The sequence below is a fragment of the Rattus norvegicus genome, chromosome Y (assembly GCF_021556685.1).
Source record: "Rattus norvegicus strain SHRSP/BbbUtx chromosome Y, alternate assembly SHRSP_T2T, whole genome shotgun sequence".
Lineage (NCBI taxonomy): Eukaryota > Metazoa > Chordata > Mammalia > Rodentia > Muridae > Rattus > Rattus norvegicus.
Window position 1 is genome coordinate 71,899,746 of NC_141555.1, and position 8,674 is coordinate 71,908,419.

The following is an 8,674-nucleotide window of genomic DNA, read 5'->3' on the forward strand; positions in this document are numbered from 1 at the left end:
CCCCAGTACACTCTGACAGTCCCTTCCATCTTCCCAATAATTCCCTTCCACTTTAACATTATAATTTTTTAAATGTACTTAGAGCTTAACAACTTATGGCAGCTTTTGAAAATCTGTCCACTTTTCTAAGTGCATCGTCTTTCTTTTCTCCCTTCTATCGTAGTTTTAAGCACATTTTCCTTCACACTTTGAGTTTTCCTCTCTCTCTGCTCTTATGACTCCTCTGCCATTATGTGACTTTGGTCTACTATGTGGCTGATCTCAATGTGGGGTTAACTCAAATGACATGATTTTTCCCCCTTTTCTCCCCTTCATCTTCCTTCTCTAGGCACCTGCTGAGATTTACAGCCTTGGGGATTTTTTTTAAGCCTGGAAAGCACACACACACACACACACACACACACACACACACTCATACATACCAAACACACACACACACACACACTCATACATATGCACATACACACAGAAACACTCATACATACACAAACACAGAAACACACACATACATACAAACACAAACACACACATGCACACACAAACCCACACACAAACATACACATATACACACTCAAACACACAAATACAGAGAGAGACAGAGACAGAGACAGAGTGCCCATGAGAAAACATGTAATATCATCTTTCTAAGAACAATAAACACAGACAACTTTCAAAAAAGGGAAGATCAAGTAGGCACCATGAAGAATAATCTCATCAAAGTCGTCAACATGAGGAGGAAAGATTTTGTCTCACTCTATCTTTTAGGTTCCCGTCTGTTTCTGAGCGACGTTGGGGCAGGAACTCAGGCAGGACTCTAGAGGCAGGAAAGGAAGCAGAGACAACTTAGAAATGCTGGGTACTGGATTGGTATCTATGACCTACTCAGCTTTCTCTCCTCATACAACCCAGGGCCACCTTCATAGGGGATGACACTACGCATAGTGGGCTAGACCCTTCCACATCAACCATTAAAAAAAAATTCCTTAAAGATATGGCCAAGTTCAATCTGATGGAGGCAATTCCTCAGCTGAGGATCCTTCTTCCCAGGTTGAGTCAAACTGATAATAAAACTAACCAGGACCCCTGCACATCAATTCTGATTGCCACACTGTGTGCAATAGACAAGCCATTGGAATAACCTTAGCTGTTGATCACTGGATAAATGGCTTAAAAATGTGATATACATTGATGTGATTTTCAACTATGTGTAAGAGGAAAGGGTTTTGTTCTCAGAAAAACGGAAGGAACTGTAAAATACAATATGTTAAGTGAAACAAGCCAGACTCATACAGACGATTGTGAAATTTAGATTTTAATAAGGGAAATAAGTGAAAGGTGGCATTTAGGAAGAGGAAGGGGAGCAGCAGGGTGTGTGTGTGTGTGTGTGTGTGTGTGTGTGTGTGTGTGTGTGTGTGTGTGCAGGTGTAAATGGAGGTGAGTTGTGAGGATGAAGATGGCTAATGTACACTATAAACCTGTACAAGGAGTCACAGCAAGCCCACTGCCTTGTACATTTAAAGAACATCTGTATAAGAGAACTGAATCTAAAACAATATTTTGATTAAATTGGGGGTTTATAGTTTAGAGATACCATAAATTTTATTCGTATTTTCCTTCCCACAGGTAGCTCTTGCTGTTTTGAACTTGATACTGGTGACAGGATAAGGCAATGAGCTTTGGTGTCTGTACCTCATCAATCACCCGGAATTCACTTCATTCAGTGAGGCTACCGTGGGAAGGAGGTAGTTAGAGATCTTACGGGTACACGATGTGGGAAGAATAATGCCCACCCCCACTATAGATATCCAAATATTCTCCGTCATCTCTGGTATGAATGTGATCGCCCAAAAGTAATTTTCTGAAGATTAATCCCCAGTGGAAATGTAGTTGTGAAGAATTGATTAGGTCAAGAGGGATGCGACCTACAAATAAAGATCCATTAATTATGCTATTGTGGACAAAGGTTAAATTATGAAAGGGAGTTTGGCTCCCTCTCTTGTCTTCCTACCCCATTGGATCCCTTCTGTGGTGACAACATCCCACAAGAACTCCTTCCTCTGCCGATGGTCTCTTCATCTTGGATTATACGCTTCTGAATCAGAATCATACAGAATCTGCATCATTATAGACTAGCCAATCGGTGCCATTCTGTTTGTCCATACAAACGTGAACATGCCTCAGAATTGTGAGCAGCTGGGTCATATGGGAAAGTGAAGCTTGCAGAGAGGACTAGGTGGTTAGTGCTGACTGAGGACAAGATGGGTTCAGGGTTAGCGTGTGTGCTCTTCGTGAAAGAACCAGCACAGAGGAAGAGTGTAGATTGGAAAGGTGCAGCTTGGGAGGGACTCAGACATCTACTGTTGACCTTGTGGGGACAAGGAGCCGTTAGGGAAGGGGAAAGATCACTAGGGTTAGCTTCAGCAACTGCTTTTGGCTAGCAGGACCCTTTTTAGAATCCTAATCTTCGAGGATGTAAAAGAAAACTGCCTGGAGTAAGTTGATGCATCAGTAACCATCAATAGTGTGTCCACTATTCCAGCGGGACCCAGGAAAAAGCCTGATCGTGGAAGATCCTTTGCCTTCAAGAGCTGGAGACTCCTCCCCGGCAACACTGGGCAACCCATCTATGTCAGTAAGAGCCTCCCACTATGTCCAGATCAGTGGTTGTAACCCTTGGATTGAGACCCCTTTGGGAGCTCAAATGGCCCTTGCACAGGAGTCACATATCATATATCCTGTACGTCAGATATTTACATTACAATTCATAACTATAGCCAAATTAAAGATTTGAATTAGCAATGAAATAATTTAACAATTGGTGTAGATGTATTAAAAGGTTATGTTAGGAAGGTTGAAAACCACTCTGGTTGACTCCTCTAAAATATGCCTGTCCGTATGGACTGGAGGTACAATCCCTTTTATTCAATCAGGCAAATCCAGAAAAACCAAAACACCACCATAAGTTTATGAAGGATAAACAGCCACTGTACCCACAGTGTCAGGACTCCTGATATCTTAGACAAATGATGTTAAAATGGAAATTACGTCACACCATGACCATCCCCCTAAATGAATAGCATAGAAGAAAAACCAGTTCCCTGGTGGTGGCACCAAGAGAAAACCCTTGTCTGAATGGTCAGCAAGGATTTTAAAGCCAGGATTCAAGCGTCGTCAATGAGAAACTTCCAAAGCAAAAGTATACACATAATCTTGTGTGAGGTAATAGAAGAAACAAGATTAAATCGAATAGGTACTCACTGAATTAAAACAAACACTAAGAGTAGGAACTAAAGGCATGTCTGGGCAAGATGAGCAATGAAGTGGAGTTTAGAGCAGGCAGAAGGGGCTGGGAAGACAGCTCATTGCTTAGCAACACTGGTTGCTCTTGCAGAGGATCAGGGTTCAGAGGATCTGATGGATTCTTTGGTCAAAACACACACACACACAAACACACACACACACACACACACACACACACACACCCCATAGAGATAAATTTTTAAAAAAATTAAAAAAGGAAGGAGCCAGGTATGCCCCTTTAATCCCAGCACTCAAAAGCAAGCTGATCTCTCTGAGTTCAAGGCCTACCTGGTTTATACAGTGAGTTTTAGGCCAGCCCTACCTACATAATGAAAACCAGTGGTGTCAAAATAAAACAGAAAAGAGTGTTATATTTATTTCTGATAATGTAGGCAACAAAGAAATATTTCTACAGAAAAGAACTTATTGTTGAGAGAATCAGTGGGCTGGAAGGGACCCCAATTCTTTGTGTCACTAACTCCATCACAGCCTCAGCAGGAAGCAAGAATGGGTACAGCTAAAAGGAAGCAGGGCGATTATGAGTAAATCTGTGGACACGCATCAGCCCGTCAGCAACAGAAGCAGGCAGAAAAACAGATAGGATAAGATGCCTTCACCAGCCAATGTCTCTGACTGACAGTCCCTAGTAGCACCAGGTTGTTCTTTTCCTTCAAGTACCCTGGACTTTTCAGAAACTCAGAAACCACAGAACAAAGTATGGCAAATGTCTAAGAAAGGATGTCCTGTGGGACATATTTGTTTATACAAGTTTCATGTAGCCCAGGCTGGCCTCAAACACACTATTCACCCGAGGATGATTTTGAACTCCTGGTTCTCCTCCTGGTAATGGGACTATGGGCATGTACCTCCACACCAGGCTTATGAGGTACTGTAGGTGGAGTCCAGAGCTGTGTGAGAGCCAAGTGAGCACTCTATCCACTGAGCTGCATCTCCAGCCCCTCGGGATGTGTTCTGCTAATACAACAAAACTAAAATAGACGTCTTCAATGAGAGACAACAGGAGTCTCCCAGTCCAAAAACGTTAAATTACACATTCACAAGTAATACAGATGTAAAGAAATAATGAAACTATGTAACAGTAAGAAAAAAAAAGAAGAAGATAGGAAAAATACTATCAAAATATGTGAGAAATAACTATGAAGGAGTTAAATAGGAAACTGTATTTACAACACTAATTCTTATATTAGAAAGAAAGACCAGCAACCTAATTTTTATCTACACTAGAAAATAAGAAAATAATTAATTCAATGAAAAAATAATTGTTAAAAGGAACCCCAAAACACTAAAAATAAGAAATTAACAAAAAAAGACAATGAAACACAATTAGTTTTCTTTTTTAAAGCAAAGAATTATATTTCATCGTCTCAGTTAGACCTAGATAGAAAAATATAAGGTCCTTTCTCTTTGGCGAGTTAAAAAAAAGAAAGAATTTGCCGTGTTTTAGGGTTTATGCAGAACACTGAATCTGGTCCCACAGACAAAAATTTAAAAAAAAATTCATCATTTAAACCCTTTTTAATGACAGTGTTTATCCTCAACTTATCTCTCCTATAATCTGTTTAATATCAGACAAGATTTCCAGGGTTGCCATATGGAGATTATGCAGTGTTGAAATGAAAGCACAGCATTGTATTCCCAACACAGACTCTGGTTGAGAACATCATTGTTTTTATCATGAGGAAACTAACACAAGATCCAAGCCCAGTCTCCCGAGGCGTTCTCCCATCTTAGAGCCATTTCTTCAGACAGCACTTCCCATGTGTCATATTTTGCTTCAACAATCGAAGCAGACTTGTTTGGTGCACTTTTTGGTATGCCATGCTGCTTGGGAGATCCTGGACCATCAGACATGATGAAACTTCTCGCCCACACCCCCAAACTACAGCACTGGTATCAGTGTAGAAGAAATAGGAGAGACAGAAAACAAAAAGGAAAAAAAAAACTGTTGTTGTTTGGGGAAGAGTCATATAAGTAGGCCAAGCGGACCTTGGACTTTTTATGTAGCCCGGGTTGGCCTTGGACTTACTATGTAGCCCAGGCTGGCAATGGACTTACTCTGTAGCCCAGGCTGGCCTTGGTTTACGATGTAGCCCAGGCTGTCTTTGGACTTACTCTGTAGCCCAGGCTGGATTTGAACTTGTGATCTTGGCAAGTATTGAGAATATAGGTATGCACTACCACACCCAGCTTTGTCTCTGTTATTATAAGTGACTCAGCTGTGGCCCCTCATTTGCCAGCCTCCCTCATCATCAACTACAGCATCCACAATCACCCACTAGGATAATCCCATCCTTTAACTCATCTGTTAAGGTAGGACATTACAGAACAGAGAGTCAGCAGGGTCCTCCTCCTTATTAGAACACATTTGTGTGGAGGGATTTGAGTGATTGTTTGAGTGAGCCAGTCATACCTTAACCTGGTTCTGATATTATGACCAAGACGGAAAAAAAAAAAAGGAAAAGAAAACAAAAGTAAAAGAGATGGGTCGAACACAGGGACTTGAACCTTAGCATTTGAGGAAATGGCTCACAGGTCTCAGGTAAATGATGGGTAGGCTTTGTGGCCCACACAGTATCCCAGTCCAGGGAGGTAGAGATAGGGCAGAATCCCAGGGCAAGATAGCTGTCAAGACTGTCATATTGGTGAACTCTGGGTTTGACTGAGGAATGCTGCTTCAATGAATAAGGTAGAAACGAAATGGATTAGTCCCTACATTATACACTGCACATGCACGTATGTACACACACACACACACACACACACACACACACACACACACACACACATACACAGGAACAAAACAAAAAACCTTGGACTTAAGGCATTGCCTCCACTGTATTAGCACATAGTAGAAGGTGGGGATCTAAATAAGTGTTCCTTTCCACCCCCACAAAGACCAACATACTTATGAACCCTCAGCCCTGGATCTGTACAATCTGCTGAGGTCTCCCAGATGTTTAGTTTAGTCTCCTCGCTCTGTAATATATTCTGGTGTTCTGTTTCAGGAATCCTGAGCTGGGACTTGGCTGACTTGATCATTACTCCCAGTCTTGCATCCAAGACAACTTTCAGCTGCCATGTACTGATCCTTGGAATGCCCTGCCAAGGTACCCTGACTTGCGTTTCTTACGAGGGCATGCCATTAAGCCAGAGAAAGTGCGGCTTTCTTATTCTGCCATTTATTAGCTTAGAGTATTGGGAAATTGGCTCCAGGTTTAAACCTCACTTCCCTCATGTATAAATGAGCAGGCGAACAATTCCAGTTCATCAGCTCTACATTAGGAGTGAGTTAGAAAAACACATTCAAAACGATTAGTGCCAATGTGTTTTATGAATGATAAGCAGTATTATTTATATGATTTGTGACATTGGAAATTATGGTACATGGAACGTAACGGTTTTCATTATCTTTGCACAGATGATGCGAGGAAAGCATCTAGGATGCAGAAATGCTTCCTTTTTTGCTTTATTTCCAAGAAGCATTTCTTTGTGCTCGAATTATTTTTTTAAAACTTACTTTCCACTCTATCTGCCCTTAGGTGATTAGGTTAGAACAGTGTTTGGTGAGAGGGGTTATAAAACGTTGTGTTACAGAATATATCTACAAGATCAACTGTTGAGTTCAAATGGAGGCAGCCTCCATGGTAAGCCATGCTCCCCCTGAAGCTTTTGATATCTTTTCTTTTTTGTTTTCATTGATTTCTTCTGATGGCTAGTCTTGGTGTAAGGAACCTCCTTGGAGGAGCTTCCTCCATCAGATTGGCCTTGACTATGTCTAGGTGGCATTTCCAAGAATGTTCTCTGATGTTGGAGAGCCTGGTCTAATGTGGGCAGCACCGCCCTATTGGATATCTAGGCTCAGTTCAATGGTTGACTGTGAATATCTGCGTCTGTGTCAGTCAGGTGCTGGCAAAGCCTCTCAGAGGACAGCCACACCAGACTCCTGTTTGCAAGCATATCTCAGCATCAGCAACAGTGACTGTTTTGGTGTCTGCAGATCTCCTGATGGCCTTTCCTTCAGCCTCTGCTCCAAATTTACTCCTGCATTAACATTAGACAGGGATAACTCTGATTTAATGAGAGATGGGTGAGTGGTCCCATCCTTACACTGAGGTCATGTCTATCTACTGCAGGTGGTGTCTTCAGATTCAATTTCACTGTTGTTGATGTTGTCTAATGTCATCCCTGTTCGGTCCAGGGAACCTGTTGCATCCTTAGTATCTGGGACATTCTAGAGGTTACACCATCCTCCACTGTTCCTTCTTTCTATACTCATTCTCCTCGTCCTCTGTTCTTCTCTCGTGTCTCTTCCCACATCTGATCCTACTCTCCTGTTTTTCTATTTCACTCCCCTCTCCCACACAGGGTCCTTCCTCCATGTTCCTCCCATGATAATTTTCTTCCCTCTTCTAATTGGGATTGAAGCAGTCCCTCTTTGTCCTTTCTTGTTGAGCTGCAGAGTGTATATTAGTTTACTGTGGATATTCTGAGATCTTGAGCTAATTTCCACTTACCAGTGAGTGCATGCTATTTGCATTTATTTGTGTTTGTGTTACTTCTCTCAGGATGATATTTTCTAGTTGCATCCATTTGCCTATGAATTTCATGAAGTCATTCTTTTTAATGGCTGAGTACCACACCATTGTGTAAATGGACCCCATTATATGAATCTGTTTTTCTTTTGAGGGACATCTGGTTTCTTTCCAGCTTCTGTCTGTTATAAATAAGGCTGCTATGAATATAGTGGAGCACATGTCCTTGTTGTAGGCTGGAGCAAGTTTTGGGTATGTGCCATCGAATGGTACAGCTGGGTCCTCAGGTAGTAAAAACTATGTTCAATTCTCTCAGGAACCTCCAGCCTGGTTTCCAAAGTGGTTTTAATAGCTTGTAATTTCAACAGTGACAGAGTGTTCCTTTCTCTCCACATCCTTGCCAGAGTCTGTTGTCACCTGACTTTTTATATTAGCCACTCTGACTGGTATGAGGTAGGATCTCAGAATTGTTTTGATTTGCTTTTCCCCAATGACTAAGGATGTTGAACATTTCTTTAGGTGCTTCTCAGCCATTCTGTATTCATCACCTGAGAATGTTTGTTTAGAACTGTAGTTCACTATTAAATAGTGTTATTTGAATCTCTGGAGGTTAGCTTATTGAGTTTTTTGTATATATTGTATATTAGTGCTCCATCAGATATAGGATTGGTAAAGATCTTTTCCCAATGTGTTAGTTGCTGTATGGAAATAATGACAGTGTCCCTTGCCTTACAGAGACTTTGAAATTTTGTGAAGTTCCATTTTTCAATTTTTGATCATAGAACAAAAGCCATTGGTGTTCTATTCAGGAAATTTACCTG